This window comes from Podarcis bocagei (assembly GCF_964188305.1).
Source record: "Podarcis bocagei genome assembly, chromosome: 4".
Taxonomy (NCBI): domain Eukaryota; kingdom Metazoa; phylum Chordata; class Lepidosauria; order Squamata; family Lacertidae; genus Podarcis; species Podarcis bocagei.
Genome location: NC_138128.1, coordinates 32022667 through 32043722, shown reverse-complemented (window position 1 = coordinate 32043722; position 21056 = coordinate 32022667). Strand labels below are relative to the sequence as shown.

The 21056-nt window shown below is 42.9% G+C and overlaps 1 long non-coding RNA gene across 1 annotated transcript in view; it reads right to left on the bottom strand.

Annotated features, from left to right (window-relative positions):
- Window positions 1–3594: 3594 nt before the first annotated feature.
- Window positions 3595–21056, bottom strand: part of LOC308586346 — a 31534-nt gene continuing 14072 nt past the window's right edge. Inside the window, exon 3 of the long non-coding RNA XR_014007834.1 lies at window positions 3595–3630. This is a non-coding gene — a long non-coding RNA (uncharacterized lncRNA). The remainder of the gene's footprint in view (window positions 3631–21056) is intronic.

The following is a 21056-nucleotide window of genomic DNA, read 5'->3' as shown; positions in this document are numbered from 1 at the left end:
CAGGTGACTCAGTCTGTGCTGGATCCTACAGTATTCATTACTGTCCAGTTAAAAAAAAGGAGAGATCTTGCATTTCCCATTACCTTTCTGGAACTTATATGGGTATTAATTTGGCATAGCTTTTCAAGCTTCCTTTTAAATGAGTAATAAAGTAAAGACTCTTCCTTCCTTCTGCCTTTTCCCCTACAGGAATCTGAATGCTCAGTCATAGATTAATCATTAGCCTTCTGTTCTTCTAGCTGGAGTATGGATTGTTGATTCCCCCACACCCCACCGGCAAACCACTAGGGTGTACTTAAATCTGCTGGCCATTTCTCTCCCTGTGTTTTATAGCACTCTGAGGACTCCACAGTTTAACCTCCCTTTTCACAAGCATGCTTTGGGGCTATCATAATCACTGCTCTCTGATTTGATTGCCTTCATACCATCTGTCATTTCATGTGACTGATATTTATGTCCATCGCTGATTAGAAAACCCCTCTGCACTGAAAGGCAGGATGTCAGAAGAGCCTTTCACATCCACATTAATGAGACCTCTCTTTTACAAACATACTCTCTGTTTCATTTATTCAGTCTCTTTTTCTTCCCACAGTCCATATCCCGGCAATTTCATCTTTTGCTTGGATGCTAAGTAAAGCTGCTAAAAGTACAGTACAGTGAAAATGCCCTTGAGTTAAAGAAATAATAACAAGAAGATCAATATTCTTCTTATATGCTCTGAATGATCATTATGGGAGAAAATTTAATCTGCTGGTGGTGAGAACTGAATGTGCATAAGAACAAACCTTCAAAACTGACATTGCTCCACTCATTTCCTTATTTTACTCTGTTTTCTTCCCTCTTGGTGTAGGATGGCTCATTTTTTTATCAGGAAATAAGACTACATGGTGACATTCAGAAATAGGAATGTCATTACCCATACCACTCAGGGCAAACTTTTGGCAACATTGAACAAATTATTCCAAAGCTACTGATTCCAAATAATTTCTCATTCTTTTCTCCATAGTGATGCATTTGGTATTTACAGGAAATTAGTCCCCTTTTCTTGTCCATCCCTTCCACTCTAAATTTTTGAGATCACAATTCTAGACGGAGAATTTCCCTGTTGAATACAGATTCGTAGTATTTTATACGTGTTTATTTAAATGGAAACATAACTGAACAATTTCCATCAGGGGGAAAAAATATTTTCCCAGGGTCAAGATTTCTTCAGCTTTCTCAGATGATTTTCAGAACTTGTAATTGCTGTAGATTCACGAGGAATTATAAGTATAGCCAACAAAACCTATCATTAAACTTTTTAAGGCTCACTCTATAAACTTGGTTTATAGAAGGTCTGCATATTTGTAAGTCTCCTGCTCAGCAGTGGTAAATTAGAACAATTGGTTTTTGAACAGATGGAAATTAAAGCTCTGGCAAGATGTGCTCTAACTGGCTGGGCCTAATCACTAGTCTTGCAGCAGTATTTTGACTAATAAAAATTTCTAAGGAGACTCTTAAAACGAAGGACCTCCACATACAAAAGTTTACAACAGTCTGATCTGGAAGTTATGAGAATGTGGATAACAGGGGCAAGGCTATCTCTCTCAAGAAGGGACCATAGCTAATGAAAGGTGCTTATTATCACATATGCCACTTGGGAATCCAAAGATAAGGCATATCTAAAAGCATTACTCATCATGCACCTGTGCTGAAGTGCGTGACCCATTTAAGCAGGTCAAACATCACCACTCTGGTCCACAGAACCACCATGAATAGCTTTTTATGGCAAGCTTGGGGAAAAACTTTTGGGAGGTTTCCACTTCTGGGGAACTTCAAAGAGATCCTGATTTCACTCAGGCAAGATGGCTGAAATGGTCTGTTTTGGTCCAGATTTGTCTGAATCAAACAACTTTATTGTTGGGTCCCATTTTTACAAAGCAGAGTGAATGGAATTAACCTGTCTTTCATGTGTTTTGTTAGGCGAAAACGTTCGGTTTTAGAATAACAAGAATCTTACTCCTTATACCACCACGGACGGTTTCCTCTAGTGAAACCACTTGTATTTATTTGGCTGATATTTAAAAAGCACTAGACATATACTTAATTTGAGTTTTGACTGATTCCTCCTTGGAAGCACAACAAGGAGAATTTTGCCTCTCTTCCCTGAATATTCAAGTGGCAGTGATCATTCAGAAGCCTCTGTTTTGGACTCTTCATCTTGATTACTAACCTACTCATGTTTTTCAGAAAATGGCTTATCATCACTCAGGGGTCCTTTGAAGTTTCAGGTAATGGAGCTTGACAGTGAAAGTATTGCTCAGGACTCCAATGGCAAAGCCAGAAAAAGTGGGCGATGATTAATCAAAGAAGAGTTGCGCAGATAGCAGATTTAAAGGAAGCTCTGATACAATTGTACTGACCTGAATGACTAGCTGTTCTTATTTTTATTTGTAAGCAGTCTTGGGTCCCTATCAGGGCAAAAGGTGGGGTATTAATATACAACAACAACAACAACAACAACAACAACAACAACAACAACAGCAACAGCAACAATGTGATGTAATGATTGCCCCTGGTATGGATATAGAGGCACATCATGTTGTAGACTCCAGCACAATAGTAACCAGGTCTACTCAGAAGTAAGCCCTATTGAATTCAACAGGGCTTATTCCTAGATATGTTTGAGATTGTATTAAAGAGCAGTAGTGGGGAACCTCTGTCCCACAGGACAATCTTGACCCTCTGGGTGCTCCAATTTGGCCCATGAGCAGTGGCGTAGCGTGGGGGGTGCCAGGGGTGCCGGCCGCACCGGGCGCAACATTTGGGGGGGCGCGTTTGGCCGGCCCTCCTCGAGGAAGCAGGAACCCCACTGTCCTCGGACCTCCTCCGAAGACTGGCGGTGGGGCGGAGAGACCTTCTCCCCGCGCCAGCCTTCGGAAGGCTGTCCTGAAGACTTGTGGTGGGAGCAGTGGCGTAGCGTGGGGGTGCAGGGGGGCCTGCTGCACCTGGCGCAACATCTGGGGGCGCGCGGAAGAGACTCGAGTGCTAAAATCCACGGGTTAGGGGGCGCAAATTACTTGCCTTGCCCCGGGTGCTGAGAACCCACGCTACGCCACTGCCCATGAGACTATTTTATCAAAGCCACACCCACCTGTCAGCCAGGCTACATCACTCCAATGGGCAAGTGATGTCAGCTGATGGGCAGAGCGTGGGATTCAGTTCTGTGTTGGCTGCACATACCAGTTCCCCGCAGGAATTGTTTAGGGTTTCAGTTCTGTTCAGTTTGGCTGCACAAACCTGTTTCTCCTGTGTTGGATGGACATAACAGTTTCCAACAGGGAACTAGCTCATGCAGCTAAACTGGGCAAGATTCATCAGCCTTTCCAAAAAGCCATGTTGTCTTATGACGACCAGAAATTCTGGTCTACAGCCTGACCTTGTGAAGAGGTGTTGCAGTAGAACTAGGGGACCTACATGTTCTTCCATGTCACAAATGAACTGGGCACGCTATTCTTTAGAATGCTTCCCTTTTCTTTGGCAGAGAAGTTGGAATGGATTTTCACATCTGGAATGGGAAAAGGCAGCTGAGTAACTGAGAAAAGTGCACTCCTTTTGTCTGCACAGTCGATGGATCAGCTTCAGTAGACACTGTTCTCAAAGAAGTGGGGACAAGAATAATTTAAAGGCACATGGTGTTGTTGAGCTGCTGAATCCAAGCACATCTATACCCCTATAATGTCACTTCCAGACAACCTGTTTACTAGCATTCATCCTGATCTGCCTGCAGGGAGAGTAGACACTGAGTATGCATTCTGATTTGTTTACAGAGAAGGTAATGGTGATGCGCCAAGCAAACTTCCCCCAAACATTCAGGCGCATTTTCCTGTCACTTTTTGCAAAAAGTCCAATTCTTAGGGGAAGTAGGTTTGTTTTGGAGGAGTCCCAACAACTTCTAGTAATCCACACTATGGCTAGTAGCTGTAATATGGTTATTAGCTGCATAATGGCTATGAGATGTAAAGAGACTTCCCCATGTATTTGTCTAAAAAGGTAAAAGACCCCTGACAGTTAAGTCCAGTCGCAAACGACTCTGGGGTTGCGCCGCTCATATCACTTTACAGGCCGAGGGAGCCGGCATTTGTCTGCAAACAGTTTTTCCATGTCATGTGGCCAGCATGACTAAGCTGCTTCTGGCACAACGGAACACTGAAACCAGAGCAGCGCACGGAAACACGTTTCCCTTCCCACTGGAACGGTACCTATTTATCTACTTGCACTTTTTGGCATGCTTCCGAACTTCTAGGTTGGCAAGAGCTGGGACCAAGCAATGGGAGCTCACCTAGTCGCAGGGATTTGAACTGCCAACCGTCTGATCAGCAAGCCCAAGAGGCTCAGTGGTTTAGACCACAGCACCACCTATAAAGTCAACATGAGGCCCAGCTACATGTGACTTTGAAACATGTGGAGGATTTGCCTTGTCCTCCCATACCATCATCTCTACAAATAAATATGTCTTTTAAAGCTCCTATATGGCATGGGAGAACAGCTACCACTGGCACCTATGGAGGCTTTATGCACCTGCTTCAGAGGGGCAATATTAATCCCTATTGCATAGTGGAAGGAAAGACCCCCCCATCCCATTTATTTATTTATGTATATACTGATTGATTGCGGAAAAAAGAAGAACCTCAAAGCGGTTCACAAAAAGAATAAAACAATGAACTTATCAGTAATCAGTAACAATGAAATCATCATTGTGCTGCTATGATTAGAGCCCCCAGCTGCTATCAGCTGTAGAAGAAAAACACACTCTTATGCCACTTGTTTAATGTCAAGTGTAATTTGACACTAGACTTCTGGTCACCACCACCTCTTGTAGCCACAAATTGCATATATTAATTGTGAACTGGGTGAAAAAGTACTTTCATTAATGCCACTTAGAAAATAACATCCAATGTTATTTCCTGGCTTTAATTATACAGACACTTGCAATGCTGCATTATTAAGTTCCTCTGCACGACATGCTAGTGTTTGGAGAATAAATGACCCATATTGAATTAGTTCTGATTACTAGAAGCAAAGAGGGTCTCTTATATAGCAGGCCGCCTTGAACACAGTGCTGCCTCCTGTGGATTATCGCAGACAGTCCTGACTTGGAAGATGCAGACAGAAAGCAGACACAAGTCATTTCCTCTGCATTTGCGTAGCTGCATACCCTATACAGAGTTGCCTTGAAACTTATCCAAATGATATGAAGTCAGTAGAAGACTGCTGGGAGGTATCACATGGGAACAGATCTTCTTGTGACATTTCCTCTCCATCCTGCTTGTAGCTGGGGTGGAAATAATGGCAACTGTAGCCTTTTCTAGAGCGATCCTGACAGCTTTTTTGGCTGCCACAACTGGATGGAAATAACAACCCAGTTGCATAACGTTGATAAATTTCAAAGTGTATCTATTCATTTATTTAATTCCATTTGTGCATCACTTCCCATCAAATATCTGGAAGCGATCTTAAAAGAAAAACAATGGCACATTTTGATATGTAAAAGCCATTAGAACAATTAAAAGACAATGACCAGCACATTTATATATAAGAAAGATAAAAACGCTTCCATGCATAAAAGGTTCAGCAAGTTTTGCTAAAAATGTGTTATCATTTTTTCTCCCCCTTTTTAAAGCGTCCTACAACTTGCAAGAATAAATGGAAAATACCAATTCTAGTTCACATTTTTAAGCAGCAACAGATATGATATAGCTTTTTAAGGAAAATTACTGGCCCACCCTAGCATTTTTTTTTTAAGGCATGGACGCTCTAAAATAGGCACGGAGCTCTCACCCAACAACAATGGCTTCATTCCAGTGAAGGTGACATGCCTATGATCAGACTCTACTCTCTGATCTCTTAAAGAGATAAGAGTGTACATCAGAGTAGGGATGCGGGTGACGCTGTGGTCTAAACCACTGAGCCTCTTGGGTTTGCCAATTAGAAGGTCAGCAGTTTGAATCTCCACAATGGAGTTAGCTCCCGTTGCTCAGTCCCAGCTCCTGCCAACCTAGCAGTTTGAAAGCATGCCAGTGCAAGTAGATAAATAGGTACCGCTGCAGTGGGAAGGTAAATGGCGTTTCCGTGTGCTCTGGTTTCCATCACGGTGTTCTGTTGTGCCAGAAGTGGTTTAGTCATGCTGGCTATATGACCCAGAAAGCTTTCTGTGGACAAACGCCGGCTCTGTCGGCCTGAAGCGAGATGAGCGCCACAACCCCATAGTTGCCTTTGACTAGACATAACCGTCCAGGGGTCCTTTACCTCTACCATTTTTTTCCACCTGGATCTCTGCTTCAAGCTGATAATGATCTTGACAGCACCTATCCAAATCTACTCAGAAGTAAGTCCTATTGAATTCAGTGGGCCTTCCTCCTAGGTAAGTGAGGTTAGGATTGAAGTCTAAAGCAATAAAAGAAATTTGGTTTGGTTTGCATGATGCGTGCCTACTTTGTTTACACTTCGAATATAATAAGCAGCCTGAAATATAATTGTCCTTCAACATTTGTGCTTCTCCTAATTTTGCTGCACATTTCTCCAACAAAAAAGTATATATTAGGGAAAGCATGCATTGAAAATGTTCACATTAGTGAAAAATAGCATACAAAATACATTATATTAGGGGAAATTACTTGCAGAAATGTGTATATTAGAAGAAATGCAGATGAAAAGGCTGATTGAATTTTTATGATTCTTTTGAAAAAACCAAACTAATGCAGAAATGTAGCTAACTGAATTTAAGATTGGAAAAAATTAGACATCACAAGAAACTGAAACTGATAGAACTACCCATCCCTAGACAACATTGAAGGTAGTGTCAGAAGGTCTTGAGATCTCTATCATTACAATTTTGGGTACCCCTCAACTGTCCCTAAAAAATTGGACATCCCATTTTTCACGCTATGGTATGGCAGCCAGTTTGGGTGCTGCAACCTTGTGCCATGGGTGTGCAGTTACATGACTTGCCTGGGAGTGCAGCCTGGAAGACATGCGCCCCAGGTTTTGACCTGGACACGTTGGAGGGTATGATTTATGTTCATCTTTATCCAGTGATTGTTTCATAAAGTCCATTAACACACATTGAAGAGTAACAACAAATGGGCTTTCTTTTTCTATCAAGGCAGACAGGAAAATAAGGGAATATCCATCCCTTATTCAGGTTGACTCTGGTGTTCTCACATTCAAAGGGTTGTGATTTTTGAATGTCAGATTTAAATGTAGGTTTACTTCCACCGATGACAACCCTTGAGTTATTATAGCTGATCGATTTGAAGGCATGAGCATCTAGGTGTCTTTTTCCACCTTTAGGACAATCTAATCTGTATTAGATTAATACGTGCTTGGTTTGGGGGGCAGGGCTTTTTTTTTAAAAAAAGAAAAACAGCCTTTTTGTTTTGTTTTGCAGACAGGAAGAACTCAGCCAACATGTCAGCTCTGCAGGAAAGCACAGCGGGGGATTTTAAAAGGGAACGGGACAGTTCCAAGCAGACTTTGTACTTCTCATTCCCTGAGACCCTTCACCTATCAATCTGCGCCTTAATCTCTACATGAAATACACAAATAAACACAATGATGATCCTCTGTCCCAAAACCAGACAAACACCCTTCACTTTTCCTGCCCCCTTTCCTCACTAATCTTGCCGGAGTCGAACTCTCTCTCGAGTCTCATCTGAAGAAATGTAGACTAGCAAATGAAAACTTCCAGCCTGAATGGTTTAGCCAGGGTATCCATGTCACAAATCTCATTAAATTGCACCGTGGAAGAAGCCGTGCGCACCTAGCGCTGGGAATATAATGGGAATGAAGGCAATCAATCACCGCCAAGTCACTGCAGCCGCTCTCCCATTCCCGTTCCCAGTGGTCCCATTGCAATCATGCTAGACACCAGGTTAGCCTGCACACAATTAGAAGGTTATTGGAGGCATTCAAAAACGCACTGGAGGTGATCATCATTGCACACTAGGTTAGTTAAGTTCCTGTTATTAATGAATGATTGGAGCCCTCATTGAGCGTGGTAGACAGAGGGGTAGGAGATTACCCTTTTTTTTGCATCAACTTCTTGCAACAACTTCTCTGAGACTCATCGCTTCCAGATTCATATTGCTTAATTGGAATACATCTGCCCCCTGTACTGTTAGCCTGCTCTGTCAAGTTATTATTGAGTTCTGAAAACCTGCTGATACACAAAGAAGATTCTTGATCTTGGAAAAAGCAACAGTTCCCTGTTCCTAGGCAGAGATGCTTGTCCCAATGGCTGAAATTGAAACCTCCCCCTAGCGGGGACAGGAAAAACTACAGCGTAGCCTGTTTCAATACGAAACTAAACACATATCTAAAAATCACTTTGGGGTCGGGCTCCATGTCCTCAATCATTTACTGTTACAGTGGTGCTTCAGGTTACAGATGCTTCAGGTTACAGACTCCGCTAATGCAGAAATAGTACCTCAGATTAAGAAATTTGCTTCAGGATGAGAACAGAAATCGCGTGGCGGCAGCTCAGTGGCAGCAGGAGGCCCCATTAGCTAAAGAGGTACCTCAGGTTAAGAACTGTTTCGGGTTAAGAACGGACCTCCAGAATGAATTAAGTTCTTAACCTGAGGTACCACTGTATATGGCAATGTATCTGCGGCAGCAAAGCCTTACCACAAACAGCACATGCAAGCTTTCCTAAGAGCTTTCCCCAGGGTTCTCATGTTGAATTGCCTTCACTTTATAACAGTAAACTCTGACTAAAACGTCAAGTCATAATTTTTTGCAGGGTATGTCTCTTCAGTACAAATAGGATTTCACAATCCTATAATGGAAACATTTAGAGGAGGCAGTAAAAGCAGTGGCGTAGCGTGGGGGGTGCCAGGGGTGCCGGCCGCACCGGGCGCAAAATTTGGGGGGGCGCGTTTGGCCGGCCCTCCTCGAGGAAGCAGGAACCCCACTGTCCTCGGACCTCCTCCGAAGGCTGGCGGTGGGTCGGAGAGACCTTCTCCCCGCGCCAGCCTTCGGAAGGCTGTCCTGAAGACTTGTGGTGGGAGCAGTGGCGTAGTGTGGGGGGTGCAGGGGGGCCTGCTGCACCTGGCGCAACATCTGGGGGGGCGCGGAAGAGACTCGAGTGCTAAAATCCACGGGTTAGGGGGCGCAAATTACTTGCCTTGCCCCGGGTGCTGAGAACCCACGCTACGCCACTGAGTAAAAGGATATCATATGCAGACCATTGTTAACTTCTGGGTGTTTTGGTTTTTTCCTGTGGACTTGGGGGTAGTGGGGATTGGTTGCCAGACCCCAAGTAAAGGCCACAGGAGGCAGACTGACTATAGGGGTGGTGTGCATTTGGAGATGGGGGTGGGAAAACGGGGGAACACAAACAGCAAAATTAATACTGTTTAGTCTGGACAGAACATCTTGAAACAGAGCATCACTAATAATTATTTAGCAGAGAAAATAAGAACTGACAACTATTTAGAATACTGCTACTTAGATCCTGTTCAAAGAAACTGTTTAAAATAGCAGCTAGTTTACTGCTTTAATGAAGGTGGAAGGACCCGTAGTCCTACAATCCATCGGGGTGATGGAAGTTGCTGGGCATTTCCAGACTCTTGCTGTCTTCAGGTGGGATTCAATCACACACTGCCAAATACAGGTTGCATAAGTATATTTGATTGGGAAAATCTTGTGCCACAAAAGATTTCTGCGACAAACCCACTTCCCCAAGTGACCAGCCTTTTTTGCGAAAAGGAAAGTAGCAGCAAAATGCACTGGGAAGTGTGGAACGACACTTGCAACACCACATTACCTTCGTTCATACATATCTGAATGAATGCTCAGAAACAGCCAACGTTGTCTTGCCACCTTGCAAACCAATCAGGGTAACGCTCAACCAAGAGGTTGCATGGTAGCATATCCAGGAACAATTGGAGAGCCACTGATTGGTTACCTATTGCAAAGTTTTATGCCCGGTTTTACTGTTATGATAAAATAGATGAAGACAACTCTATATTCAGAAAGTACTTTTGAGACATAATCTAACTAAGACTGAGAACAAATAAGAAGTCCCCCCCCCACACACACACTTTGGACAATTATGTTTTTGTTAAGCATTTGTAATATATTCAAAGGCACCCGCAGGTTCTTTTGAGAATCAGTTCTTTGTTATGATAATGAAAACACCTTGAAACTAAGAAAAAAATCTCTTTTAGTTCGAAAAGTAATTTGTGTGTTCTGTGGCGTACATATGATGGCTGTTGCGTACAGATTTAGCAAATGCAGCCCTTTAAGAGGGAGAATCGAAATTTATCTCTTGATTTTAAAGGAACAGTTTTACAGTGGCACATTTTATTAAAGTTTAGTTAGATAATATAGAGCAGAGGTAGGCAGAAGGAAGATCCCCAGGTGATTTGTGATAGATCACCAAGGATTTCTAGTTCCCAATTAGTTAACAATAGCAGCAACTTATAAATCACAGGTGAGTAACCTGTAGCCCTCCAGATGTTGTTGGTATGAAGCAACTAGGATTTAATCTATTTTTTGTGGGATGTGAAACACAGAGAAGTCAAATACAACATTCCTAGAGTGGACGTAAAAAGGGGATGTCTGGACCAGCCAGTTGGAACTTCCTGTTTCCTCCTGGGCTCTGACAGACTACCTCTACATGTGACATCTGTGCAGGTGGCAAAATAGCACGGAGGAGGCAGCCATCTCTCTCTCTTACTCCATTCCTTGAAGATGCAACATCTGCTTAGCCTGAGATGCTAGACCAGTGCTAGTTTTGAGGAAGCCCTGGGCTAGTTGCCATTTGGGGTTCCTCCAGCACATCCCTGGTGCTCATCTGATACTGTCCCAGTGGATTCCACAAAGAGAGCTTACCAGGGGACAGAGGAGGTAGATGTAGAATCATCATGCATGCTGACACCTGCCAGGATTATAGCAGTGGCTGCACCTTTGGGCTGAAGCAATTTTCTTGCCATTTACCCCCAACCGCTTCCACTTATTAACAAATAATTTATGCGTAAATGCTGATTGTTTTCCCAACTTCACATTCAGCTGCAATCTTGGTTGCTCATCTGTTACTCACCAGTGATTTGTTCTTTGGGGTACATTATACTGATTCTCATTCTTCCCTGAATAATGGAGTGCTGTTGAGCAGGGAAATTTCACAACACTACAATGCTGTGCTTTGCTGTTAAATTCTATTTTTTTTTTTTTTTTAAATGCAGGCTTTTAAGTATATGAGACAAAATGTACAAGACATTCTCTCTCTCTCTCTCTCTCTCTCTCTCTCTCTCTCTCTCTCTCTGTGTGTGTGTGTGTGTGTGTGTGTGTGTGTGTTTAGCAGAATGTTCATATATTCAGCCATGGTGCTTTAAATTACTTTAGTGTGCTGAGATTTGTAGTGGAAAATTGGCAGTTATGCCATTGCACCTGCTGAAGGAAATGTGCCCTGAGATACATTCTCAGTGGGCTGCTGTACACTCAATTTCAACCAAAATGTGGTAGAGACCACCTGGGACTGTACCATTTCAGAATTCATAATGAAATGCTTTCCTTTCCAGCTTTATGAGAAGCTGGAATGTGAAGCAACAAGAGTTCTCGACTAGATTTCTTCATGGCACCCTAGTTTGCAGGAAATGTTTCTTTTACATTTAGGAGCATTTGATCATGTGACACACACACCCCATCCTGAAATGGTACAACCCTAAGAGGACTGAACATTGGGGAAAAGAGAGGCGTGCAAATCACCATTATTAATGGAGGGGGTTATTCATTCATTTGTTTGTTTAGCTATTGTCTCTGGCTGTACACAGTTATTAGAGGGATGTGAGCTGATCTTAACCTTAAAAAGCTATGTCCCTGGGTATGTAAGTGGGGAATGTTCCTTCGGTACTTGCTGTTTTGTATCCATGAGCTGAGAACAGAGATAAGCAAATTTGTCCATGGGGATTTATCCCAGTTTCTCATTTTCCCAGTCTTAAATTCAGTTCTCTACATTTCCATATGAGTTTGTGATTCTTTTCTTTTTTAAGTCCTCATAAAAATTTATTATCATTTTAGTGCAAATTTTTCCTAATTCACACATTTTTCTATGCAGTTTTGCCCAATACACACATTTTTGCAAACTAGTGTTTTCTATTATACAGCATCTTTGCATGCTATTTTACTAAGCTATGCAGTTTTATGCATACACTCCCTCAGTATATGCATTTTTGCATACAGGCTGGTAAACTGCAATGAAAAATTCAGGAAAGCGTGGATTTCAAAAGATAGCTGTGTTTTCCTTGGGATATTGTTCTGGAAAGTGCTCATTATACGGTTTACCTTCAAAATTGAACAGAATCAAATTCCTCCCCAATCTCTGAGTGAGAATAGCAACATTAGGTTATGTCATTCACTTATTCCTTCGCTAAAATAGTTCTCTCCAAAGCACTTCAAGATGGCTTAGAGCATTAAAAAACTAGATGCGTGCTTAAAAGACAATATCAACACAATCAATAAACCAAAAGCGAAACAATGCAGGAGTGCCAGCTTGGCCCCACAGCTGTGGGTACCAGGGGCCATGGGTGTCATGCACCATGCAAGGCCCTGGCACTGAAATTTGTGGGTGCCCGGCCCCTTCATAAGGAATTTTGTGGGTGCTTGGGCACCCGGAGCCCAAGGCAGTTGGCACCTATGATACAATGGCTCAGTGGCCAGGATGGGGAGTGAAATGAACACCCCATCACCACTACAACAGCCCAGAGAGACCCAGCTATCCTGTGGGATAAAGGAACCTTAACATGCCATTGCAAACCCATCAACAAGAGAGGGCTCCCTCCCCAGAGGGATTTTCAGCAAAATCATTTGTATCAGTTGCGTCATTCAGGGCATGTATTCTCTTAGCCATTGTCCATACGCTCCCTTTCCATTGTGTGATGTGTAGATGATCAAGTCCTTTCCTTTTGTAGTTTCATAATGGCCAATGGTTTTTAGCAAATATGTTTGAGCTGCTGAGTGGCTGGTTGGCCTGGAGTTGGGTTACGGCTGGAGTTGGGTTACAGCAAAAAATGGCAGCCCATATGGAGTTTCCCCTGCTCTCCCCCCATAATACAGAGGTGGCAATCCTATACCCACTTATTTAGAAGAAACTCAGTGTTGCTCAGTACAGCTCACTTCAGAGTAGACATGATACCTGGTTGATCATAACACGCTTATACCATTCATTTGCCAACACCTGCCATGCATTGTTTGATGCCACTGGCAAAAGTATGGATTGGAAACACAAAATGTGATGATGTTAGAATGTAGGTGCAAAGGAGGACATGTTCCTTGTCTGCTGTAGTGACTCATTTGGGTCAGAGAGCTGCTCAGGGAGTCAGTGGACTGTCCTATTGATTTCAACAGATCTTAAGTATGTAATGGGCCTACTTTTGGTTGGATTTTTACATCAAGGTGACTTTAAGGGTTAAAGCTTCTCTGGTCAGCAATATAAATGCCAATAAACAAGCTGCCAGGATCCAAGAGTTCTGTGACTAGGATGTTCATCAGTATGGAAATCTTGAGGACTCAACCCTCCTCCCTTAAGGCCTTGCAGAAAATAGGCCAGGCAAGGGGAATAGGTGGGTTGTTCGGACTCAATCAAGAAAGCAGACCACAGTTATGACTCACTGGTTACATTGCCGCTGAGTCATACTGAGCTCTGCAGTGTTAGCACCGCATAAACAAAGGACAGCTAAAGGAACAGAACTGCTTGAAATGAAGAGCTGAGCCTTGTTTGTTTCTCTGGTAAGTTAAAAAAAGGCAAGGAAGAATTATGCCGAGGTGGACCCCTCCAGATGTCATTGGATGACAACACCCACCATCCCTGACCCTTGGCCATCCTGGCTGGAGCTGGAGCCCAAAAAGCACTGTATTAGCTATTCTGTTTACCATAGCTTCTACATCAGAAAAGCAGGCTTGGGGAACTGTAGCCCTCCAGGTGTTGTTGGACTTTAATCAGGGCTGATTAAACCCACTAAGTAAAACATTATCAAAGCACATATTAGCAGCATCATTCTATGCACATAAACTCAGAGACATGTCCCCACCATGTTCAATGGAGCTGACTCATAGGTAGGTGTGCCCATCAAACATTATTTTATTGTACACCTATGATGATTTTGGTTCATGGTAGTATTGGGCAAGTGACATTCGACCCCAGTTTCAACACTGTTTGTATCTGCAATAGTTAGGCTGCAGGCAACTGCAATATGGCAAAGAGGGGGGTCCTTGGAAGGGAATTGCAAAGTCTGGGCACAGTTTTCTGTGGGGGGGGGGAACCCACATGCTAGTTCAGCCTTAGTGTGAGCTCCTGGCGCCTGGGGCAGGCATGCACTTGTGCCAGGGGGTATGCACACACTGGGGGCGGGGCACGGAGTGCTAAGGGTGAAGGACCCCATCATGACCAAAATGGTCAAAGGCCTGGAAACGATGCCTTATGAGGAACGGCTAAGGGAGCTGGGCATGTTTAGCCTGGAGAAGAGGAGGTTAAGGGGTGATATGATAGCCATGTTCAAATATATAAAAGGATGTCACATAGAGGAGGGAGAAAGGTTGTTTTCTGCTGCTCCAGAGAAGCGGACACGGAGCAATGGATCGAAACTACAAGAAAGAAGATTCCACCTAAACATTAGGAAGAACTTCCTGACAGTAAGAGCTGTTTGACAGTGGAATTTGCTGCCAAGGAGTGTGGTGGAGTCTCCTTCTTTGGAGGTCTTTAAGCAGAGGCTTGAAAACCATATGTCAGGAGTGCTCTGATGGTGTTTCCTGCTTGGCAGGGGGTTGGACTTGATGGCCCTTGTGGTCTATTCCAACTCTATGATTCTATGACATCCCAGCCCTCGCCACTGACCCCGGTGGAGCAACCCTGCCCCACACTGAAGCCAAGTAGGGCTGTGTTGTACCGCCTGCCTGCCTGCCTGCGCAGGGTTGAACCTGGCCACCCAACATGGCACTTGGTGGGTGCAAACCTGGTGTCACCATGCTGGCACTGGCGGAGGAAGGGGGTGCAGTGGGGGCGGACTGCCCCGGGTGCCATCAATGAGGGGTTGGTTTTTTTTTTACAAAATGCAACTCAATGCTGCCTATGGAACCACTGCGGTTTCATTTCATTTCATTTTTAATTTGTATACCGCCTTTCTATCTTACAATACTCAAGGCGGTTTATAAGCTGAAGAAACAAAAAATTTACATCTTTACTGTCTGGTATTTAAGATTGTTCTTTGTACCGTAATTCAGTGAGGGCTTTCAGTGGTTGCTACCACAACAGGCAAACATATAAAAAAATGAGGTGGTTTTCTTTTTATTTGGTTTTTGAGAGATCTTTGTGCTTTTGTTCCCAACAATGTGCAAATATGCTATTTTTGCTATTCAGCAGACAATCGTTCACCTTCACCTTGGCTTAGAAGAAAATAGCAAAACCAAGGGTGGGTCCATAGAAAGAGCTCAGAGAAAGGAACGTGCGTGAGAATTGCTGTCAGCATCCATGCTGACCTAAAATCCTCTTTCTCACTCCAAAATTACATTTCAGCGAGGGCCTCCGCTGTGATATTTATTACTTTGAGTAACACTAAATAGACCTCTTCATGACGAGCTTTGAAGGTCTGTGTCATCCCAGTTTGAAATCACAGTTGCAATTTAAAGCACCTTGTTTTAACTGATAAAAGCTTCCCACCCACTGGGATTCAAATGTTTCTTACACTCTCGTGGTACAGACATTCTTATTTTTATTCTAGGAACTGAGTACTTGGGTCCCCACCCCCTGTGTAGTCCACGTACAATCTAGATTTCTTGCAGATTTTTGGCCTCTGAACACTACTCCTTGAGAAACTGATTCCTTTCCAAAAAGAAAAACTCATTGCAGTTTGATTCTGCATTTCTCCCACAGTGTGTCCATTTCAAAACAGATGTAGGCAGTACCAGCAATTGTGTTTGTGTCCGTGTCCCCACACCTGCCAAATGATGTTGTGGGTGGATGTATACCAAGACTGAAACCACCATGTGCTCCTCCATTAACCTGGGACGTGTGCAGGAAGGGAAAGGTGTGGACAACCTAATCAGGGAAAGGGTTTTCAAAGAGGTACAAAGTAACTATATACCTTTGTGGATGGCAGGATTCAGAATCAATCTGGATTGAAAGCAGCATATTGAGGACAAGCATAAATGATTCCATATTGAGAAAAAACACATTTTTGTGCTACAGATAGGTTAGCATGTATGCGACCACAGTGAATCCATTGGGCTCACATTTGAACCACAGTAAGAACAATGAAGCACAGTTGTGCCTTGGAAGTCGAATGGAATCTGTTCCGGAAGTCTGTTCAACTTCCAAAATGTTCGGAAACCAAGGAAGCCCCGTTGGACATTCGGGTTCCAAAGAACATTCGCAAACCAGAACACTCACTTCTGGGTTTGCGGCATTTGGGAGCCAAAATGTCTGAGTACCAAGGCGTTTGGGATCCAAAGTATGACCGTACTGTTTCGTTTTATGTTTATGAAACAAAACTTAGGCAGCCCAATCTTTTTTTAAAAATCAATTTTATTGTGATAGTGCAAATTATTATTGCTACTACATTTTTAGCCCATTCCCCCCATGACTTCCCCCAAAGAATCCTGGGAAATGTAGTTTAACTCTCACAGAGCTACAATTTTTAATACCCTTAACAAACTACAGTTGGCAGAATTCTTTGGAGGGGAGGGAGACGTGTGCTTTCAGTGTATGGCATGTATGCAGCCTAAGTCTCATTGATCTCAGTGGGGCTTACATCTTAAGTAAATCTGCCCAGCTTTGTACTATTACTCTACTACAGTACAGCCTACCTGAATTGTTCATGCTAGATTACAGTGAAAGTATTATGCTGGAAGGAAGACGCTCTGATTGATTTTAAATAAGCAATTCTGCTTAATTTGTTTTGTTAGTGATGACCTGGGCCATGGACGTCATGGCCTATTGTTAAGATTTGCCTTTGGAAATCTGCTTGGGGCTTGTGTTTGCGACTGTTAAGTCAATATATGACAGAATCCAGGCAAAGCATTAAGTGAACCATCTACGCCGTTTTACGCAAATGCTGAAGATTTGACAGGTAACAGCTCTGCCAGACAGCTCTGCCTCTCTAGGTCATATTATCTATATTTCACTGTATCACTACATAGATTGACGTGCAGTATTGTGAACAGCTGATACTGTTATTGTAAACAAGTGGACTGCAGGCTGCTTAATGTTCTGCACCAGATGCTTTACTGATGAATGTATGTTCCCCTGGCAGCTCTCAGGAGAGGCTGAAATTGCAATGAAGCCACAGAGAGATGCGAGGAGCCGCAAAGCAGCGTTGTTACATCGTATTGTGAAGTCAATACAATCAGGCCTCTGTCAATCAAATGGGGGAAAAACATGTGGCTGCATTTAGGGAACTCTAGATCCAAAGGATACATGCTGTGTATAAAAATCCGTGCATCCCATCTTGGGTTCCAAATAAAATCCATTCACTTGAAGGATTAATTGAAGGCTGGGGAATTATGACAGGGAGTCTCATTACAATTTTTGTGTGATTGTCTGCTGTTTTAAATTGTTGCTAATGTTGTATTTAATTTTTTTGCAACCTGCCCTGGAAAGTGGGTAATAAACACAACAAGAGTGATAACAATAATAATGATAATAGTAGTAGTTCATCACTGTTTGCCTTAGGCGTGGTGAGAGGAATGAACTGCGAGGCCTTTCAACAATTTTAGTGGTAGAATTAAGCAGTTTTAAATTAGTGGATTAGGTCAGTTTATTTTTATTGTTTTAAGGAAAGTTGTATAGATTGATCAGCATTTTTATTGTTGTCTTTTGGATGTCTATTGAAGACCTTCCTTTTCCAACAAACCTTTTCATGGAACTTTGAAGTGTCAGGCATAGCCCTACTGGCTTTAGCCCAAACGTAGCAGAGTTTTCCTGCACAGCGAAGAAGCTAGTTGCGGCAGTAATGACTAGTCAGCTAGACTCAGAATAACTATTTACAGGATTTATTAAAAGGAAAAATAAAACCAGCAGAGTTTCTGCATACAAATAAAAGCAAAATAAATCCTCTTTCTTTCTTTCTCTCTCTCTCTCATAACCATACACAGCACTTCTAACTCCTAACACACCTCACATCAAACTGTGCTAGCAATCCCTAGATAACAGAGTTGAGTGCTGCTCGTTAACCAATCAGAGTGAGTAGTTTCTAGGTCAAGCAGACCTGGGCTTTCTGCCAAGAGTAAATTGACACCAGCTTGAGTTAATTGGTGAAGCTAGAATCTGCAAGTTTCCCACGAGAACCAATTAACAGAAACTGAAACAGAAACTGAACACCCCCTCACAGATTCTGCTGAACAGTTAACACCAAATACACCTATGTAGGAGATCATTTTTCCAGCAAACCTAAACCCTTGCACATTCGCTTGTTCTTTATCTTTGCCAGTGGTTTAGTTAACACATCTGCTACATTTTCTTCACTTGATACATAAGTACAGGTGATTACATTGTCTTGTACACAGCAACGTACATTTTGGTATTTTACAGAGATATGTTTGGAACGCGATTTGAAACCCTCTGTTTTACTTAAGGTTATACAAGCTTGATTATCAATGTAAACTTGTACTGGTTCTCCACAATTTACATTTAAATCTGTTAACAAATGCTTGAAATAAATCACCTCGTTGCACAATTCACTCAATGCGGCATACTCTGATTCCGTTGATGACACACTTACAACGTCTTGCTTGCGTGACCGCCAGCTGATTAAAGCTCCACCGACCATTATAACTAGTCCTGTGACAGATTTTCTATCTGGCAAATTTCCCCAGTCACTATCACAGTAGCAACTCAACATTTCGTCCTCGGAAGAATTTAATTGTAACATATAGCCAATTGTCTGTTTGAGATATCTCAGAACTTGTTTTACCCCTTTCCAGGCATTTAGTGTGGGTTTTGAGACCAATCTACTTAATATGCCTACAGCGTAGCTAATATCAGGTCTGGACCACTGTGCTATATACAATAAACTTCCAATTACAGAGTGATATACATCAGGATGTTCAAATTCAGGACTCTCATCTATATGGAGTGTTTTTATGAAACCTGGATCCATAGGCACCGCTGCCCCTTTGCAATCCTGCATCCTGTATGTAGTCAGTAGTTGTTTAACTTTGTTCTGCTGACTAATTAGGCAGCTGCCATCTTGGGCCCAGCACACTTCCAACCCTAGATATGTCCTAACCGGGCCTAAGTCTTTTGTACACCCACCTGCAGCCTACAATCTTTGCCCCCTCAGGCGCTGCTACTGGTGTAAAAACCTTGTGCTCATTCAGAGAGGACATCTCTTCCTCCATTGCCTGTTTCCAGAGCTCTGCCTCCTCTTTTGGTAACTTTAACACCTCCTGAAAACTCTTGGGTTCTGCAATTACACTAAACACATTTGCAGTATCAGGAGAAAAACGCACCGGAGGCACTCCTTTGTTTTGTCTTTTAGATCTTCTGGGAGAAAATTTTTCTTCTGACCCACTTTCCTCCTCAGAACTACGACCTCTCTTTTGTTGCTTAGCAACTGGTCTTTGGCTAACTTCACTTTCCTGAGAGCTCTTATCTGAACTTTCCTCCCCCTCAGACTCTGATTCTCTATGTTTACCTTCAGAGTCATGAAGCTCCTGGGAAGGTTCAAACCAAACCTCAGTATTGGCATGTAGTCTCTCCCAGCCACTATGTTCACAAAAACTGGCATTCCTGGAGATCACAATGCCATTTGTCCCTTCAGCAAAACGGAAACCTTTTCCCAGCTCCTGGTAACCCACAAACACTAACTGTTTGGTCTTAGGATCTCCCTTCTTTCTCATTTGTTTCGGAATTAATACCCAGGCTTTTGATCCAAACACATGCAAATGGTCAATTTTAGGTTTTTTCTGAAACAATTTAAAGTACGGGGTTGTACCTATTGTTTGATGAAAGAGCCTATTTTGGAGATAACACGCGGTGAGCATGCTCTCCCCCCAATAAGACATGGGCAAATCAGCATCATCAAGCATGGCAAACATCATATCTTGTAAAGATCTGTTTTTTCGCTCTGCAACGCCATTCTCCTCTGGGAAAAAACGTTCGTTTTTCTATGCCCAATGCCACGCTTTTGTAACCAATCTTTAAAGGCATTTGACATAAATTCGCCACCTCTGTCCGTCTGAATCCTTTTGAGTTTAATGGACAGAAATCTTTCCACAGATGCCACCCAGCCTTTAAACTTAGTGAACACATCACCCTTATTCTTCATGGGAAAAACCCAAGAGTAACGCGTGGCGTCATCCACAATTGTTAGTGAAAAGCGCGATCCACCCCTGCTTACAGCAAATGGACCAATTACGTCCATGTGAACCAGCTGTAGCGGTGACTCACTAACTCTGTCACTTCTGGGGTAAGAGACTCTGTGGGTTTTAACCTTTTTACAAACATTACAATCAAGGTACTTGTTACAACTCTTTAAATTACCCCCATCAGCCAATTCAGACATTTTTAGTACATTTTTCCAGCAAGCATGCCCCATTTTCCTATGCAATAAGTGCACACAGTTGTCATGTATAGCTTTGTTAGCAGGCTGAGATTTACTGACTACTGCTGCAACTTGAGATCCTGCTTTAAGCCAAAACAAGCCTCCCTCTGACTTAGCAGTGCCTAAAATCTCACCAGCCTTCTTAATAATGCAACTGTCTCCTTCAAAATTCACTTTAAACCCAGCTTTTAGCAAACAATCTACAGACATCAGATTGCTCCTTAATGAAGGCACACAAAGTACATTTTGCAGGCACTCACGAAGACAAGGAACAAAAACTGCACCCCCCGAAATCACTTCGGAAGTACTTCCGTCTGCTAGAGCCACCTGGCTGCGCTGTGCTGAGTTCTTGGAAACAAACAATTCATCTGAATTCACGATGTGGCGAGATGCTCCCGAATCGACCACCCAGACCGCTTGTTTCTCATCAGCAATCTTGACCTCGCCGGTCACCAGCTGAGCCGACTGTTTTCGTTT